Source organism: Agelaius tricolor, unplaced genomic scaffold, assembly GCF_023055355.1.
Source record: "Agelaius tricolor isolate 1412-34295 unplaced genomic scaffold, bAgeTri1.0.p SCAF_11, whole genome shotgun sequence".
NCBI lineage: Eukaryota > Metazoa > Chordata > Aves > Passeriformes > Icteridae > Agelaius > Agelaius tricolor.
The window spans coordinates 29,462,859-29,482,946 of NW_027269271.1; the positions used below are offsets into that span (position 1 = coordinate 29,462,859).

The window sequence follows — 20,088 nt, forward strand, 5'->3', positions numbered from 1 at the left end:
GCAATATGTGATCTTGTGTATTTTATGTACACAAGTAGGTCTCCAGAATTATTTATGTGCTTAAGAACTGTATGGACCAAAGTCTTTGCCAGAATTGCAGTGATATTGAGCCAATAATTAAATTTAATTTAATAAATAAAATGAGTCATGCCTTAAAAGAGATCATAAAGAAGTGGCAAAGGGAAGAAGAGAGGGCAGGGGCAGCAAAGCAGAGAGGTGATGCTGTAATCATGGAATTAATCCTCACATAAACCCCTCAGAATTTACCTCAAGATTTCATTGCATCTTCCCCTCCATGCCAAAATCAAACAAGTTTGTTTTGAGGTTGAGTGACCTTTTTTGGACATCAAGGGAAAAAAATACAAGAGGCAAAATCCTAAAACCTTTAGGAAAAAATCTTCCCATCTTCTGGAAGCTGCTGAGTATTAGACTTGCACTCCTCTATCAGGTACCTATGAATGAATTATTAATCTCTTTTCCCCATTAGGCTGTACCAGCCATTAAAAAATAGCATTTTCTGCTCTTTTTATTTCCAGAAAAAGCAGAACATCACTAATTTGGGTGAAGCTGTCACCTTAACTCAGAAAAAAGAGAGGATAGATAAATGTTAAGCCCAGACTAATTCACTTATAAACCATTAAAAGCCATTTGCCTTTGTCCAAACTAAGAAAACCCAGCAGCAACAAAGTCCCAGCTCAAACTGTCAAGTCACAAAAACAGGAACTGGGGTTTTGTGTTTCCCCTTTTGAACTTGATACCAGAACTAACAAAACATTTTGTGCCTCACACACCATGAGACACGAAATTTTCTGAATATTTTTTTTTTTTCTTTTTTTGGAGGGGGAAGGGTAAATTTAGAATTCATTATTTGCTGCAAAAACTTGGGGTTAATTTTAACTGAGCTGTGAGTGTAGCTTCACACCCCCTCCGGATTTTTTGTTTTTTTAATATTCCTACAAATGAGAAAAGAGAGGAGTGAACACAGCTGGAAAAGAAGAGTTCCAAGGGAAACTTGTGAATCCCACAGCCAGGAAATTTGGAGAGATGGAGGAAAAGGGAAATAAAAAAAAAAAAAGAGGAGAGAGACAAGTCTGAGGAACTTTAAATCACAAACCACTTCTCTCCCCTTTCTTATCCACTGTGGTGAAACTGGCTGGTTTACAGTCACAATCCCAAAGCTGGGATTTCCAACCCAAAATCTATGGAAAAAAGAACTTTTGTGAAGCATTTGGACATTTCCTGCTTGGCCCCAAAGCTGCAAGTACAGTGCAGCTATTCTGGCAATGAATATTTAACTGCAGTGGGCAGCACTTCCTCCAAATTCCACTGTGGGAAGCAAATCCCCCTGCAAAGCACGTGGAATCCTGGAGAAAATAAAATAAAAATATATAGAGAAAAGTATTTATAAGAATAAAAATCCTGGAGAAATAAAAGCAGAAGGTGCCCTGTGCGTGCACCAAACTTTCAGCTCTAAATTCTCTTCTCCATAAAGAACTTCCTTTTTCTGGCCTTAAAAACAACTCAGAAATTGAAATGTAAGGAATCTGAACAACAAAACCTTCAATTTCTTCTTGCTGTTGGTTCATCCCTTACAAAAATGAGCAACCTCACATCAGGCATTTCCATAATTGACAGAAAGCTCTGGGTTTTTGGGAGGTTCAAAAAAACCACTGTAATTCCCAGAGCGTTGTTATCCCATGAAAGCTGGCTCAAAATGCATCAGCACATGGAAAAAAAATAAAAAATCAAAATGCTTGAATAGCTTCAGAATTCAAAGACCTAAGAGAATATTTTAGTACACATTAAATAAATATTAGGGACATGAAGCAGATCTCTGTGTTGAAAAGTTAATCACAGACTTAACAAGACAAAAACTAAGACAAAACTCACAGAAATTAAGTTTAGAATAGAATATCTGTAATTTCTGCAGTAACTTGGATGTGTCAACCCCCCAGCACTTTTCTTAAGCAATCTGAGAATTTCCATATGCACCTCCCAGAGGGCAAATACCTGAATTTCAAATCAAAATATTGCCCTGGGTGTCACAACCTGGCCATGTGGCTGCAACCATTTCTGCCTTGGTATTTATGTCACAAAGTCAAATTGGTTCATTTCTCAAGTGGGAATGCACAGAAATTTAATTTAACCAGCAATAAAAAGCCAATGTTTATTTTTATGTATGTGACTTTTGTGCAGACACAGTAGTTATCTTTATATAAAAGATTATTTGCAATTAAAAACTGCCTGCTGCATCTCTGCACACAACTCCAGACACATCTTTCCATGTAAATAGAAAAAAAAGAACTAATTTTCCTCATTCTTATAGGAAAAATACTCAATAAATCCATCAGTGCACAGTCTATTTTCATCCCACTTCAGTACTCACTGTACAATTAATATCTGACATTTTAGTGGAACAAGACATGCAGAAAACATTCTCAGGGGCAAATTCACCTGTATTTAAAGGAAAAAAAACCCCATAATCTTGTTCTACAAAATAGCATGAGGGGAATTCCATTCCCAAGAGAGAGACATTTGCATGGCACTATTTCCTCATCAATCAGAGCAAGGAAAACTAATTCCACTCAGAACACTTGCTCTGTACATTTTTATTTTCATGATATTCAAAGCCTGGATTTATTAAGTGCTAAACCTCCAGAAATACCATCCCACTTCTTATTTGTGTCTCAAGAAGTCCAGAGCTAATGGATCCAGACACATCTTTCCATGTAAATAGAAAAAAAAGGAGTAATTTTCCTCATTCTTATAGGAAAAATACTCAATAAATCCATCAGTGCACAGTCTATTTTTGTTCCCCTTCAGTACTCACTGTACAATTAATATCTGACATTTTAGTGGAACAAGACATGCAGAAAACATTCTCAGGGGCAAATTCACCTGTAGTATAAGAAAAAACCCCATAATCTTGTTCTACAAAATAGCATGAGGGGAATTCCATTCCCAAGAGAGAGACATTTGCATGGCACTATTTCCTCATCTATCAGAGCAAGGAAAACTAATTCCACTCAGAACACTTGCTCTGTACATTTTTATTTTCATTATATTCAAAGCCTGGATTTATTAAGTGCCAAACCCTCCAGAAATCCCATCCCACTTCTTATTTTTGTCTCAAGAAGTCCAGAGCTAATGGATGGTGACCAGAAGTCAGTGAAACCAGGGCAAAGGGCTTCGTTCAGGCTGCTCTAAGCTCTGCTCTCTGCCAGTCCTCATCACATGCTTGGCCTGGAACCATGGAATGGTTTGGGTTGGGAAGGACCCATCTCATTCCAGGGGCACTTTCCCCAAATGTAAAATGCCTTTGATAAAAGCTCTGGAAAAGGCACCCTGCCATTTCAGCTGGGAGCAATGGCAGCTTAATTGAGAATTACAGAAGCCAAAGCCACAGTTTTAAAATCTTGCAAATTCTTTGCTGTTTACTGTAACAAACAGATGGGGCAAGGGAAGAATTACAGATATTCCAGCAACAGCCATTCCTTGCTGGTTATCAATAGGACTGAAACACACACATTTAATCTGGCAATAAATCCAATTTTAAGTTTAAAATGGATGTCTGAGGTCTCAATTGTATTAAAAATTTTTTATTACTACAGTGCTGCATGAAAGATGTTCCAGCCTCTTAAAGAGAGGACTGGTGTACAAAGAATTTCTTTTCTTAAGCATAAGATGGCATTCTTTCTTATTAAAAGCACATCCTGATCACATCACCATTTTTCTCTTCCTAAAACCAAGCCTTTGACTGAGAACAAGACCAAGCTACAAAATGAAAGAGGAAATAACACCACTATTGCATAATTAATAGTTCTGACCCCCCCATTACTCATGTTCACAGATAAAAACCCACCCTGGTTTATATTTTTAGGTCCCAGCTCCAGGAAACAATCAGGACCAAATGCAAATCAAAGCAGGAAAAGAAACCTGAGCTGGAAGCAGAAAATGCTGTGAGGCTCAGCAGGAAAACTCCAACCAGAGCCAACTCCACAGCACAATTCTGAGCCACCCAAAAAGGAACTTTTCCCTCCTATTCTCATTTTCTAGCTCACCATGACTCTGGATGAGGCTGAGACTGACAGGGGGAAAAGGGAATTACCCAATTTTGGCCCATTTTCTAATGGGATGCTCATGGAGCAGACTCCTGGCCTAAACCCCATCCTTAAAGAGTCGGAGTCTAAACCAAATCCTAAAATATTAACCTCCACTACCACAGAGATATAACACACAGAGCTGCTCCTTAAGCCTTGGGCTGGGGCTTAACAAATGAAACATTTCTGTTTCAGGCTGGGCCCTCCCAGTGAGTACAGACACAGAGAAGTTTTACAGGACCAGAAGTGTGTATTTGTTCAGAAGATTGGGATCATGATGTCAGTTTTCCCTGATAATTACCCACTCCCAACTTTCCCTGTCTCTGGAACTGAGCAACAGCAGGTTTTAATAAAGAAATATCCTGAAACAGCCTGGGAAAGCTGCTCAATTCCACGAATTTAGAAAACTTCTGAACCACACTGAAGAGATCTTTTTTAAATTAAAGGATAACTTAGCGATTAGAACATCCCCTAAAACATTTCTAAAATCGCTGTGGCTGTGAGCAGATGCACAAAGAGCCTGGTGAAGGTGTCAGTGCTTTATCAGTGGTGGTTATCAGTGTTTATTGGTGAGAAAGGAATTGTGCCAGGCAGCAGAGCAGGGATGGGACCTTCAGAGTGATGCTGTGCACTTCTGCCAGCTGGCCTGCCCTAAATGCAGAACTGCTGCTCATTAAAGAGCTCCCAAAAGCTCAGCTGAAACAGGCAGGAAATCTTCTCTCTGGACAAAGTTGTGCTTTGAACAAAAACCTTTGCAATATCAGCAAAACTACCAGGAAGAGTGGTTTGCATCTCAGCTGTACTTCCAAGGCTGAACTGGCCACAAAACTTGGAGGAGTCCAGTTTTTATGCAGTAATTGCAGTGACAGGCACTGTGAGTGCAAAGCTGAGCTTTTACAGAGCCCAGGGGCCAAAAGGGAGCAGCAGAGTGGGCACACAAACAAGCACAGCAATTTCACTGCTAATTAAACTTCATCAAGCTGCTGAGTAACAAGGATTCAGCAGCCTGAACAAGTCCTGAGGAGTTTGTTCAGCAAAGCATGAAATAAAATCAAGGAGGGGTCATGTCAAGAGTAAAGGTGAGGCAGGATACAGATTTATAGGCTGGCAGGTTCCGTCTTGATCACATAAAATTAATATTTACGTAAAATTAATATCACATAAAATATGAAATTCAGGTGAATTTTATATTAATTTAGATGAATTGATATTGATTTTAGATGAATTCATCTAAAATGAATATAAAATTCAGATTTAAAATATAAAAAATATAAATATATAAAATATTTTATGTGGAAGGGGCTAACAGCAGGCCTGTTAGCTAAAAGAGCAAGAAGAAGCTGAGAAGTAGAAGAAACTGATAAGGAGCTCTCTCCAAGGCTGTAACCAAGGAGACAGAGAGAAGAAAGATAGAAGAACTTTGCAGCTGGATGAAGCATTTTTAGAAAGTTAATTAAGTCACTATAACTTCTCACCAATAGTATTATGTTGATTTCTTGTGGCCAATAGTAAAGATAGAAGAAGCATAAACAATTAGAAAGTGCATAAAAATCAGCCATGTTCAATAATAAAGTGTTGCCAACTGAGACTGCTTGTGGTCTCTGCTTTATGTCGTGACCGCCTTGACAGCGACAATTTTATATTCAAAACATATAATTAAAATATAGAATTTAAAATCACATAAAATTAATGTCTAGAGAGAGAGTTGGTGGTTCTATAGGAAAGCTAAATGAGGCACAGACACAGTAGCAGGCCCAGGCTGTGGTGCAGGTGTGGGGAGGACAATTCAGTGAACAATTCAGTGCCTGATGGAGCTAAACTGCTCCACCTCAGCTCAGCTTGCTGTTCCTCACACAGGATTTTCCCAAGTTCCACAGAACTGAGGAGAAACCTCCTGAAACTGCAAGGATGCCTCAGAGCAGCTCTGCTGTCTCCACACACACCATGAGCCAAGGAAAATGTTGGGGTTTTTTTTCACTTAATTCAAGAGCAAACTCCTAAAAGTGATTAAACGTGGAGGTGCTGATGCCTTGTGCAGGCTGGGCAGAGCTCCAGAATAAAGCAGGGATTTATTCAAAGGATCTCCTCCATGGATCCACCTTGGGCAGCACCAGAGCCCAGCCAGGCCTGCACCCAAGATGAACCAAAATGGCCCCAAAATGCACGGCCGGGCACGGGCTCTGTCCCTGGGATCAGTTCTGCTCCATTTGCACCTTGCAGTTCATTGTCCCATTCCAGCTTTAGCCCCTGCAGTCCCACCCTGCTTGTTTTTCTCTCTCCAGCCCACGGGGTTTGTGCTCTGGGGCTGAGATTTGGATCATTTGTCCTTGGTGCCCAGCTGGAGCAGGAATTGTTTTGTCTCCCTGCTCTGTGCACAGAGCTCAGCATCCCCTGATGTGAGCCCAGCCCCACACACTAAAGCAGCACAGAATGGGAAAATAGAAAAGCCAAAACCTGAGGCATCAGCAGCACAGCCTTGAAGTGCAAGGTAAACACGCAGTCAATCCCCAGCACGGGTGAAGAGCTGATCACAGAGCCCAGTTAATCTGATCAGCACCTCAGCTTTGAGGTGTTGAAGGCTGTGCTGGCACGGCCTGAACAGGATTTAAACGGTGCCTTTTTAAGCCAAGCCCGTTTGCTGATGTATCTTGCTCATATATCTGGAGCCTGGCTGAGCTGTCAGTCACATGTGCAGGAAGCTGAAAGCGCTGTAAAACCCACAGGGGTGTTGGTTTTTTTTAACTTGGCAGAAGATAGCTGTTCTTTGGTTAAAATGCAGCTCTAAGCCAGCCATCCCTACTTGTCCTTTCATTTGACATCCAAATCAAACCCAGGCCCTCCTCTGTTAACCAACCCCACAACTACAAGAGAGTTGTTCAAGGCCATGAATTCCTCCCACAACACATGCTGGCGTAGAACAAGGCAAGTTGATTTTTTCCACTTGGTAAAACAAAGGTCTCCAGGGGAGAATTCCTAGCTACAAAGCTCTGCCAGCGATTTGCATCTCCATGGGATGCATCCATCAGGGTTTGTTCTGTATCACCAAGAAACAACCCCAAAGTTCCCCTCAGGACAGTGAGCACAATTGGCAAGGAATTGCTATGATCCCACCAAAAATCAGGGATCACACGGGTCCCTTGTCTCTGACCAGAGTCCAAATGAGCTCTGGACTATCCCTTGTCTTTAGGGCCTGCAGTTATTAAGAGACTCCTACAAATCAACACCTAAGTCAAATAAAAGACATTTAAGCCAAGCCCTGAGGTTTCTAACAGAGAAGTTCCAAGGTTAAAACTCCATTTCAGAAGCACCTGGTGCCCGTTACAACCTGCAGAGCCCAAAGAGACTTTGCCACCAGGAACACTGGAAGGCAGCAAGGGCTGAGTCTGGGAATTGCAGCTGTTACTTCATTACTAAAGTCAAATGCACCTTTCTCTTCCTTCAGCATTAAGGACGAGAAAGAAAGGTAGAAGAAAAACTATATAATTTAATATAAATGCAATACAAATCAAGAGCAGGAAAGGGCAAAGAGGCAAAGTGAATTTGTAATCCTTTTTTTTTCTTTTTTCAGAGGGAGGGTAATTCCTGTAGCACGGAGTGACAGAGCTGTGGAAGGTGACAACACAGGCTGACACAAAGGTGAGATACACACAGCTCAGGCTCCCTGACCTCTGGTGCTTTATGAACTTTTAAACTCTCAGCCCCAGCAATTTCAAAATTATTGGTGCCTGCTTTGCTGTACTTTGAGGAAAAGTGAAATACAGAAGTGTCCAGGAAGTGAAAGGTTATTTCTTGTGCATCCTCAGTAAACATGAAACACTGAGTGCACAAGAAAACACCACACAAAGTGACCTGCAAATGCCACCTTGCAGCTGGATCTTGGATTTTGAATTCAAAACCTCAGCACCGAGGGTGGCCACCCCTTTTTTCAGTGCAGGAGGCCACCAGCTTGAGGCAAGAGGTGAGAGTTTGAGATGCTGGGGAGAAAAAAACCAACCCATGCAAAACAGATTTAAATACAAAAGACTGAGCCTAATGCAGTACTTAAGGTGGTACCTTTAATACTTTTTTTTTCCCTTAAACATGTGATGCTTTACAACTAATTTATCTCCATGCTTTACAACTAATTTATCTCCATGAAAAGATAAAAATCAAACAGAACAACTCACACAAATATAAAAACGCGCTTTGCATTTGTTATCACACTTTAGTGAAATCCAGAGGAGAGCAGAGCCAGGTATTTATGGATGGCAAGCACCAGGAAGTCATTTAGACTGTCCAAGTGCCAAGGGTTTTAAGGCTTGTTTTGTTTATTGTATCTCTCCGTGCTGCTGGTGGCTCAAAATGAACATAAAAGTCACCTCTGCCAAATTGATTTCCTGAAAATCTGGGTCCATGCACAAACAAATCGTGTGTCCCCTCCTCCCTCCTGTCCCAGTCATGGAATGAGCACTGTCTGCTCCATTTTCCTTATCTAAAAAAAAAGTGGAAGGTTTAGATCTGTCCTTTTCCTGACAAACAAGGTGTCAAGGGTTTTTCCCAGATTTCCTAAGCTGAACAACAATTTTTCCCTGTTCCAAATGGTATCAGTCAATATTAGCTCAGTGCCAGCTCCCAGCCAGGAAAATGAAGTGGTCTCCAAGATCTGAAGTGAAAGACCAACAAACTCACTTTGAGAGAATATGCACCACATTCAAAGGTTATTATTAAGAGTATCACTAATACAATTTAATATTTCAATATCCTGCTAAACTCCAGCTGGGCCCCCTGATGAGCAAGACAAATTCCATTCAGTCTTGGAATAGCTGGAAGAGACAGGAAACACTCAAGGAACAACCTAAACAGCACTTGGAGTCCAAAACTGCTACAAGTTTGAACTATATTCATATTCTGGGGCTTCAATAAGCCAAAGCCCCTCTCAGATCCAATCTATAAACATGGGAGCAATGTGCAAATTCCCTTTAGGAGTTTTCTCACGGAAGGAGGAAGAGCAGTTGTCAGATTTTGTGTTCAATGAGAATTATGCTTTTGGGAACTGGGGCCAAACTCTTGACTCACAGTAAATCCCACACGCTTCAAAATCCAGAGAATATTGCATTAAACACTGGATTAATTCCCTTCATTAGCACAGCCTCCCTTATGCAGCAGACCTGCTTCAAAGGAGTAGCAGTAAAATCTATCATAAAGCAAAGCCACCAGATAAATGGATTTATGACAGCTGAGTTTCCCAAAGCCAATCCCCTTGTAAAGGCTCCTTCTTGCTATTTCCAGAAAACTGCAGCCAGATCCAAACAGGACCAACAGCAACACCAAACCATTTTAATTTCACAGTTTCCCTACTCTGCTTATTTCCACCTTACTCTGCAGCTTGATTCCTCCTCATATAAAACCTCCTTTTTTTTTTTTCTTCCACCAGGCTTTCACCACTACCTTTCTCCACAGTTCAGGATAATGCATAAACCCTCTGCTTTTCCCTCAACTTCCAGCTCTTTTATTTTATTTTCTTTTATTTCCTAAATTACCTTTTACAACCCAGAGGGAGGAGAAGGAAACCTAAACTTAGTTAAACAGAATAATTTCATGTGCCAGCAGTTTCAAGGCGTAATCATGATCACATCACACGCAGAGAGCCACGTTAATATCAGTGCTCTCAAACCTCCCCCACTGTGCAAAAGGCATTATTGATTTGCAGAGTAACTGCTCCAGACTTTACTTTTCCATGTCGAGGCTGCTCTCCCAGTTTCCTGCAGCTCAATTTTTCTGTCAGTTATGCAACTTACGTTACATTTATATAACTAGCTCAAAGAAAAAAAAAAAAAAAAACAACAACCAATAATTACTCCAGCCAGCAAAACTGTTGGCAGTTTTATAAAACCCTTCAGCGTGAAGAAAATGGTCAGGGCATGTTCCTTAAAAATCCACCTGTCTGCAACAGGCCAGGACATTAAAACCACTAAATTATACTTCCTCCTCTCCACTTTCAGTCACGAGAAACTTGCAGCCATTTTGCCCAAGTAAACCATCAGCAACTTCTTCCAGCAGTTTTCTGCACTGGTTTAGTTTTTTGGAAGGATCTATGTGAAATGAATCCTGGATGGGAGCCTCCAAGTGCTGCTAAAGAAATCAAATGAGAGAAAACCCCCCTTCGTCTGTCACTTCACGTCCTGCACAGAAGCTACAGCAAGAGATGGAAGTGGCAACTGAGCTGCCAAAAGCCCAAAATGCCGATTTTTTAAAGCTCCACTTTCCTTCTTGATGAGGCTGAAGCATGTCTGTCTCACCCTGCCAGCAAAACTAAGCTGCATCAGGCCATAAAAAATAGGCAGGCTCTCAGCATTAACTGCCTGAATTACGTGCTTGAACTGTAAAAGCCATTTTCTATCAATTTAGCAAGTGTTTGCCATCACCAATACCTGAAATCTAATTGCATATTAAGTGCTTCAAAGGTCTGGAGCAACTCTGAGTGTGCTTACAGGAATAATGCCTGAATTGCAAACTGTTAGCCAGGCTGAAAGAGAACAACGTGAATATTGCCAGTTTTTCACCCAGAAGAAAACACTTGATCGTTTTTAATTGCTGTTGGACACCAGACAAACCAGGAACCGAGCCCCAACTCGGTGTTCTCTCCACCATCTGGCTTCTCAAGCTCCTTCCCGGGTCAGAAACCCTCCCAATAACCCTTTTCACACCTCGCTAAAAGCAGTCCTGAGGGTTTGCTTTCATGTGTGAAAGCTTTGGCCTCTCCAAACAATGCAAACACCTTCGTCTGTAAGGAATCAGAGGTCGCTGCAATGGACACCCAACACAAGGATTACCCATGTGGCTGCTGGATTTTGGAGCTCCCTTCCTCATTTGGAGCCTCTTCCTCAAGCCAGATTGGGCACCAGAAGGTGCCAAGGAAAGTTCAGTTGAAGAAAAAGGTGTTTCACCTCCAAATCCAGGGAGCAGGGGAAAAGGGTGAAGCTGGCAGGATGCTACCTGTGAAAATAGATTTTTTTTCCACGCCGCACAAAAAAAGGGAAGCTGATTTCTCTGATTTCTGTCTTTATTTGCAAGACTAAACCACGACAGAAATGTCCATCTAAACTTCTTGAATTTATACCACTTAGAAGAACACTGCCTTACTTCCAGCCCCGAAGAGGTCAGGCAAAAGAATAAAACTAACTTGAAATTGCAGACTCTGTTTGACTGAGGGAAAAATGAGTTTAAAGGGAATATTGATTTTACCTCCTGAATGACTGTTCGGGTGCACTTCAGCTTTTTGCTTTGCAGCTGATACATGTTGGCTTTTCAAAGTTTTTCCATTAAATATTCCTGATTTTTTTTAAACTAAAATAATTGAACAGACAGAAACAGCTCAACATTTACAGAAGCTACCTCTCAAAAAAAAGGCCACTTTGCAATTAAATCTGAACTAACTGTGCAGTGCACTGCCCTCCAGGAATTCACAAGCTTAAAAATCGTTCCTGTTTTGTGTTTATATTCTGTAATATATTCTAAGTTTAAACCCACTCCCCGTGGCTTTTTCCAAGCTTTTCACATCACCTTTCCCAAAGGGCAGAGACACACTGTGCCACCAGGCCTTGGGACAGCTTGCAGACACTGTGACACTTAGATCAGTAACATATTTAACAACTGAATCACCAACAATGTACTGACAAAAACATTTGTAGCATCTGCCTGCGATGACAAACGTGAACATCTCAAGCCTGGCAGGTTTGTCGGCTCAGCCAGAGCAGCTCGGCCTGAGCTGGCCCCGCATTTCAAGCACCTGTCTTGCTATCACCTAACACAGACCCAGATCAAGGTGCAATTTCCTGTGTGTTTTAAAAACAAGTGCCAGGAGGAAATGCCTCCCAGTCCCCTTATAAGGGCAAAACTGAACTTAATAGCGAGCTGCAGCACCCGAATAAAGCAGCACCCAAGTACATCCACTCTGCTCGGGAATAAAAGTGCAGGAATCTTCCCCAAGCAAAGTTGGGATCATGGGAGTTCAGTTTAAACACTGACACGACTTGGAGTTATTTCTATCTGCCTTCCCAAATAAATGAATCACAAAAAAAAAAAAAAAAATCCCGAAGTTTTCTTGCATTTAGCATTTTAGACATGCCTCAAATTATGACTTCCCATTGCTAATCCCTTGGAACAGACAGTGCATCCTCCTCAGCACAGTGTCTGTTTAAACAGAGCTGGATCCATCCTCTCCTGCCTCACGGAGCCACTGCTGAGCTGTCTTTCTACCCTCAATCTGCATTATTAGCAGCAGCCTTGATGTGCTTCAGATTTGTCCTGGTTCTCCTCATACATGGGGTTTTAAAACCCCAATTCAACACGGTTATAGAACCATAGATTGGTTTGGGTTAAAGAGACCTTAAAGATCGATTTAGCTCCGACTCGCAGCCATTATCCCACGCAGCAATTACTTTGTCACACACGCACAGAGCAGAATTATGGTTTAGGCATCTGCAGAAGGTGCACAATCGGCACAACTCGCCAGGGTCCCTGCTCCTCATTCCTGCGTGTCCTTTGGGGTGATGGATACCCAGCCACGGCCGGCACCTACCTCCCGTGAGGGAAGGGGCACAGAGGGGTGGAAGATGTCCCCAAGTGTCCCTGTGTACAGAACAGCTGCCAGACCGACAGCCGGACACCATCAGCTGCCCGGCAGTGGAAGGCAGGGATGTCCCCGGCACTGAGAGCTCACGGTCCGCGCTCACCCGGGGCTCCGGGGGCTTCTAACTCCCCCAAACCCACCGGCGGCCACAACCGGAGCCGTTTCACTGCTGTTCCCCCGGGCCCGAAATGTGGCTCTGACAGCCCTGCCTGAGGGGCACCGGGGGCACCTCCATCGGCTCCCTCTGGGACCGGGGGAACGCGGAGGCTCCGCTCGCTCTGGGACCGGGGGAACGCGGCGGTTCCTCACGGGCACCGGCCCCTCTGGGCTCAGGGCCCGCAGCCGCTCCGCACCCCGGGCGCGCCCGCCGCGCTGAGTCCGTGACGCGGCCGCCGGGAGAAGCCCACGCCGCCCCCGCTCCGCTCCCCGGGAAAGGCGCCCGCCGCCCGCTCCGCCCTCCCCGGTCCCCCCCAGGCCGGCCCGGAGCCGCGGCAGCCCCGGCCGGCCCCACTCACCGCTGCCGTGGCGGGGCGGCGCCCTGCGGGGCGGCCCAGGGCGCTCGGTGCAGGCCGGGCCGAGCCGGGCCGGGCGGTGCGGTGCGGGCAGCCCGGGCCGGGAGCGGCTCAGCCCGGGGACGGCCCGCGGCGCTCGGCGGCGGAGAGCGGAGGGCGGCGGTCCCGGCACGGCGGAGGCGCACGGAGCATGCGCGGGCCGGGCCCGCCCCGGGGAGGTGCCTGGGCCCGGCTGAGGCCCCGCGGTACAGAGCGGAGCGGGCCGGGGCGGGAACGCTCCGTGTGTGGGAGCGGCCCCTGTGTGGGAAGAGCCTTCGTGAGGGAGCGGTCCCTGTGTGGGTACGGCCCGTGTGGGAACGGCCCCTTCCAGCCCGAGCCGTGCCAGCGTTCTGTGGTTACCGCTCGGACAGTGCCGGAGCTGCGGGTCCTTCCCCACCCCAGCGCCGAGGCTGCGGCTGTCACCTCTGCAGATGCCCAGAGTTTGTCAAGGGGCTGTTTGAGCTAGAGAATTACGGAGTCACAGAATCATTGAGCTGGGAAAAGCCCTCCAAAGTCACCGAGTCCAATCAGTCACCCAGCCCAGAGCGCTGAGTGCCACCTCCAGCCCTTCCCTGGACACCTCCGAACCTCCTTGCACAGCCCCTTCCGAGGCCTGAGCACCCTTTCCATGGAGGAATTCCTCCTGGTGTCCAACCTGAACCAGCCCTGGCACAGTTTAAGACCACATCTTCTTGTCCTATGGCTGGTGTCAGAAAAGCCCAACCCTCACCTGGATACAAGCTCCTGTCAGGTGTGTCTGGATCATCTTTTACAAACCCACAACCTCGTTTCCATTCTCACGCCGATGTGAGCGAGGCAGTGTAAACAACTCACTGAAATGAGGAGATGCTCACAATCCTCCCGTCTGCACAGAAAAGAAACTGTTTTTCTCACTGCGGTTTCAAACTCTTGTCAGTCACAGGAAACGGCACAAGTGGAAGTAAAACGCGTAAGAAAATGATTCAGTTCAATGAAATCACTCGCCCCTGCTTCCCACACACCACACGTATCTGGCATTTTCTTGACAGAAGAGTAAATCTGCTGCTGCCTTTTGGGGGAATTGTCCTAAAAGATGAATAGGTCATTAGAAAACCCATTCTGATAAATATTTCCCCTCCGTGTAACTCAGCCTGAGCACACTGACACCATTTTATCAAGGCTTTCTGGCGTGTGGCAGCAGCAGGTGTGAAAGGCCCCTGGCTGTTCTGAGGTGTTTACACACCTCTGCAGCTGCTTTGCCCCAGCTCATCCGCCTTGTGCCTCAGCAATCCCGAGTTTTGTCCCTTTTCTCCAGCAAATGGCCCTGGGAGCAGCCAGGAGGCAGCTGCTGCTGGCCTGGGAGTGCACATGTCCAGGTGGTTGTCACTTACAAACTGGACAAATAATCACTGATTCCATTCTTCCCCTCTGCCGAGAGGAATCCAGCCAGCCCTGTTTCCACAGCCATCAGGGAACCAGCAGGGTGGAATTTGGATGATTTTACACCACATAAACCTTTTTCCTCAGCCACATGGCCACTGGGTCTGGATTAACCATGCACTGTGGGAAAGCACTGGAGCCTCACCCTGTTTCCATCACTTTGGTAATCTCCAGGTTAGAAAAGAGCCTGAGGCTGGAAGAAGAGAGGTTAAACAGTGCAAATCATGGAATCATGGAAGGGTCTGGATTGGAAGGGACATTAAAAATCATCTGATTTCACACCCTGCCACTTCCCACTGTCCCAGGCTGCTCCAAGCCCCATCCAACCTGGCTTTGGGCACTGCCAGGTATCCAGGGGCAGCCACAGCTGCTCTGGGCACCAGTGCCAGGGCCTCACTTCCCTCCTAGGGAAGGATGTTCCCTTAACTATTGCACTTTTATCTTCTTTTTCTGCTTTGGTCAGGGTTGGGATTAAATGCATAGAGATGGTATTTCATGTTCGAGCTCAGATGTTTATTAATTCTATATTGTAGTCTTATAAGTTGTGAATTCTACAGCAATTCACTGTCAAGCTACAAAATGGCCTCATATTTATCTTTATAAGGTCTTTTAAGGAAAAACTATCTAATAAAGAAACGACACTTAAATTATTTTTACTTTTAACCTAATAACTAACCACTCATGTTCTGCAATGTGGATTTTTCTATCTAATGACAAAATACCACCTACACTCATGAAGGAGAAGGTGAAGAAGAAGGACCAGCCACCACCCTAAAACTCCCCTCTTGCCTTATATATATTACTATATTCTAAAACTTTAAACTCTAAGTTTCCCACCATGTGATGTTACACACTTCTGTTCAAAGTCCACCCCCACAATCCCACTTCTGTCATTTAATTTTGGAAGCTTTCTCCACTGCCTCAGTGTTCTTTTGGGGGTCAGTGCCTGGCAGCACAGAAAGTCTGAAATTCTCAGTATCCAGGGCTCCAACACCTAAGATATGTATGGATGTACCATGGTCCCAGGCCTGACCTCTTCTTGTTCCCTTTTCCCTGCATTTTACCTGCAGGAGCTGCTTCCACCAATTCTCTTTCCTTCTCACCAGCCCTTCTCATGGCTTTGCCTCGATGAGGATAAAATCATTTTTCCTGGTGGGTTTTCATGCTGAAAACCACCCCAGATCTGCATTATTTCTGCCTTACAGGCCGGACTTGTTTCTCAGCACAGCAACTGATGCTGCAAAGGTCCTTAAACCCTGGAGCTGCCCAGCCCAGCCAAGGCTGTGACCCAGGATTGCATAAGGGGCTTAGCCTGGGGCTGCTCGTGGAGGAGAGCAGCTTTACCTCTGCTCCACCTAAATCCGTGCCCACAGCCCGGGATCATGTCCAGGAATGACCCAGGCTGCCAAAGGCCACGTCCTTCAGCCAGAACTAAAATCACAGACACCTCACTTTAAAAAAAAAACAGGGGCTGAGCTGCTCTGGCACTTGGATTTCACTGAAATTGTGTGTTCAGTCTCCCAGTCCTGTCTGCTACGTCAGCTTTTCCTTCTTTTCCTTGATTTTGGGACACTGCTGGTTGTTCTGTGACATGAAACTGGGATGAAATCAATGTACTTTTAAAAATTCCTCCAAGAACTATGTTAATAACGGGGGGGCATTTCCAGCCTATACCCAAAATTGTCTGTGTTTACCACAACATTCCAGCCTATAGGAAGGATGCAATTTTGTACTAAAACTCTTAAAGTAGTTTTCTCTAGGGAATTAATCATCTGTAATTGTGGCTTTGTTTCTTGCTTAGAAAGAGAATAGGCTGGCAAAGAGCTGCAGAAAAGTAAATAAAGAAAAACAAACCTTTTTTTCCCCTCTATGTACTGGGGTGCAGTGACACATCTGAAGAATTCTCTTGTGTCTTTCATCCTTCTTTATTTTGCAAATTCCAGGATGCACTGATATTCTCCACCAAAAAAATAAGAGGCAAATACAGAAGATGAGATCTGACTGTCTTGGTATTTGTGATTTAAAAATCAAGCTAAATGCCAACAAATTTCCTCTTGTATCCTTCTTTAAAGAGGGATAGGGATGGATGCATGGATTATCCCCTCCTTGTCCACTCTGCAGTTTGATTTCAAGCTTCACCTTTCCCTCTGAAATGGGATATTTCCACTTCACCTTAAAGAGTTTAAATGTTTTAAAAGCTTTTTTTAAAAAATGTATTTCAAACTACACTATGGGGCATACGGTAAAGTGCTTTAAATCACTGATGGCATCAGCTTGGGATTGACAGGACTTTTATATAAAGGTGATTTAACATCTCTAAGTGTTCCAGCTTGTCATTGATTTGTTCCTGGCAGTAACTCTGGGGCCTGGTTCTCCTCACTCGTATCAGCAAAATTCAGGAGGATGCAATGAAGCCAGAGATGAGTAAAAGGAGATGTAAAATTCCCTAACCTGTAGTAGGATTTGAAAGCATTCTGAGAACAACTCTGTGTCCTCACACGCTTCTGCAGAGCGCTGTGGAAATTAAAAATCATTTTATGAATTATATTTTTGGTTTTCCCCATGGCAGGATGCAGGGCCAGGAGGAGCAGGAGGAGGGGGTCACCCAACCAAACCCTGGATGCTCCAAAATCCAAAGCACCCCTTCAGCTGGGTTTGTGGGTACCCCTGCACCCCATCCCCACAGAACACCTCAGAGCCCCTGGGGCCCTGCCTGCCCGTGGGGTGTATAAATAGACAGCCAAGGGCACAAGTTCTTTACATCTGATCTGTTGCTGAATTTATCTTCAGCTTCCTGTGCTCACGGAACATGCGTGAAACCCCGCTGCTGACACGGTTTTCAGAGAGCTCTGCTTGGAAAAGCAAGCCAGAGAATTTATTTTGAGACGCGGGCAAGGTGTGAATTGCTTCCGAGTAATTAACTACTCCTAAACATGGCGTCCCACCCTTCTTTTTACAGCTATAATCTCATTTTGGGGAAGGAGAGCTCCTTCACGTCTCCGGTCCAGGGGCACTCGGCAGAACAGAGATGAGATGTTGTGCCCTGGTTCCCCGGTGCCCCGGCCGGGCTGCAGGGGATTTCCTGGGCAGGCTGCAGCCAGTGCCAGAGCCGTGGGCGGGAGGTGCAACAGGAGCTCAATTCCCGACTTTCCTGCCCGGGGGGATGGGTTCACTCGCTTTGCTCCCAGCTGGGGAGTGTGAAGGTGCTGCTGCCGTGTCCCAGCCCTGCAGCGGGCGTGTTCTTGTCGCTGCTTGCCTTCACTGTCTGGTTTTCCCCGTTGCCGTCTCTCTGGTTCTTCATTGTTCTTATACCAAACCAAACCAACAGTTTTATTTTCATTTCCCCCCCCCAGATTTCTCTGCTGAAAAATATCCCTTCTGCTGCCTTGCTGGGAAGCAGAAACTGGGTTTGTGTAGAGCTCTGGAGCAGCTGCAGAGGAGGAAGATGGTGATGGTGGCCAGCTCCAAACCCTGCTTCTGGCTCCCCCTCCCCTGAACTCATTCCACCAGCACGTTTCTATTGTGCTTCAAGCAGATGAATAAAATACATCAAGACAAATCAATAGTGCCCAGAAGCTCAAATGCATTTTCTTGATCTCATCCACTTCCCAGCACAGCCCTTTCCAGAAGGATGAGCTTGCTGCTGGCACAGCTCACAGGTACCCACTTGCTGCCTGGCTGCCTGCCAGCCACACCACTGGAGCTAGACAGTGCTGCTCTCATAGACTGGCTCCACATCCACAGGGATATTTATGGATATATATGGATATTTTATTTTTTTTTCTGGGAGAGATATATATATCCCAGAAAAAGTTGTGCGTGCAACAGCTGCGTTTTATAAGGGCAAGTTTGGAAGTGGAATGTGCTGGTGGCGAGGCACAAAGCACAGCAGTGACCTCAACCTGAGCAATAATTAAATATTTTCAGATGGGAAATGTCACGTTTGTCACCAAAATGATCCAATATTGATCATGTCCCTCTCTGTCCACACACCCCAGAATTTGTGTACCTGGTTGAGGCATTTCTCAGGTCGTGCCCAGCACTGTCCAGGTTCCCTGTCCCATTCAGGGGGACACACGTGACACAGAGCACATAGTATTTCTAAAATCTTTAGTGCCTGGACAAATTCCAAAGCTCACTCTGTTGCTGTTGTTTTCCTCATGTGCACTTTTGGAAATGACAATTCCTCACTCTGGGCTAAAAAGCAGCATTTTGAGGTGGGGTTTACCATATTGCCCCTTCCTCTGTCATCAAGAGATTGGGAATTGAGGTTGTGTTTCTAGGAAGGGTGTTGTTCATAATGGCACAGAGGGTTCAGAAATCTAGGCAGGATAGCAAACAAACTCCAGAGCTGGAGGAAAGTGGAGTATTTTCCCATTAAGGATGAGCTGAGTGCCCCAGTCCAGCTGTGCTCGTTGAATGGAGTCAGCAAGACCAAGTGGCTGCTGTGGGAAGGGGAAAAAGAGAGTGTCAGGGATCTTAGAGAAATGTGATCTTCTGGCTGGTCTCTGTCACCCTGGGTGGCCTTTAAATAGCACAGTCCACACTAAGAGAGTTGTCACAGTGAACTTGAATATGGGTTTCTAACCTACTGAGAACATCCAGATTGCAACACAAAATCTGGTGGAAATGGCTGAAGTTACCATTCCAGTCCATGAAAGCTATGGAGGTGAGGAGCAGTGCAGGAATTTTCTCCCATCTCTCTGTTTTCCTCATTTCCTCTTGTATTTCAGGCAGCTGTTTTAAAAGACTGTGACATTAACTTAGCTGAGTTCAAGAGGTGAAGAAGGGAGAAGTCCACAGTCTAAGAAGAAATTCAACAAAAACCCTGTTCCTCTGATAATTTTCAGATAAAAACTGCCCTGAGTTTTCCTTTAATGGGGTTGCACACAACTGCAGAAGCTTGGCACATTTACATCCAAAATTAATTAGGCTTCATTAGCAATAAACCTGTGGAAATTTTCATTTCCAGAGTGCCCTGGATCCATTTCAAACCAGGATGCAGGAGATGTGGATGTTCTGCACAGGGAGGAGATTTTGCCCAACCATGTGACGTTTTTATCACTCTGGGAATGTGAGCACACAGAACACACCAAACCAGGCACATCCTCGTGGAGCTTCTCAAGTTGTGATTTGTGTCCATCTCATCCAGCACAGCCTGTACTTCCATGGGAGAGGGATTTACTCCTCCTCATCCACTTCCCTCTGGAAGATTCTGCTCCAACACTGACACCTTTTTGTGTGTTATCATAAAACCATGCTGTATTTAAAATAAGCAGGAGGTGAGACTCCCATCATGTAAAACAGCTCTCCCTGTTCCAATTAAACCACTGATTCCCACTGGCCCCCCCTGCTCCTCTACCAGCCCTTTCTCCGGGGCTCTTTGCCACCACCAGACCAAACCTGC

The 20,088-nt window shown here is 45.0% G+C and overlaps 1 protein-coding gene across 3 annotated transcripts in view; it reads right to left on the bottom strand.

Annotated features, from left to right (window-relative positions):
* The window catches only part of JAK1 (Janus kinase 1), a 71,523-nt gene that overhangs the window by 44,105 nt on the left and 7,330 nt on the right, over positions 1-20,088 (bottom strand). The window contains exon 1 of one of the 3 annotated variants that reach the window (XM_071436924.1): positions 13,227-13,414. The exons of the other annotated variants lie outside the window; for them this stretch is intronic. The gene's annotated coding sequence lies outside the window, so the exon portion shown is untranslated. Of the gene's footprint in view, positions 1-13,226; positions 13,415-20,088 lie in introns of those variants that run through there. 3 annotated transcript variants of the gene reach the window in all.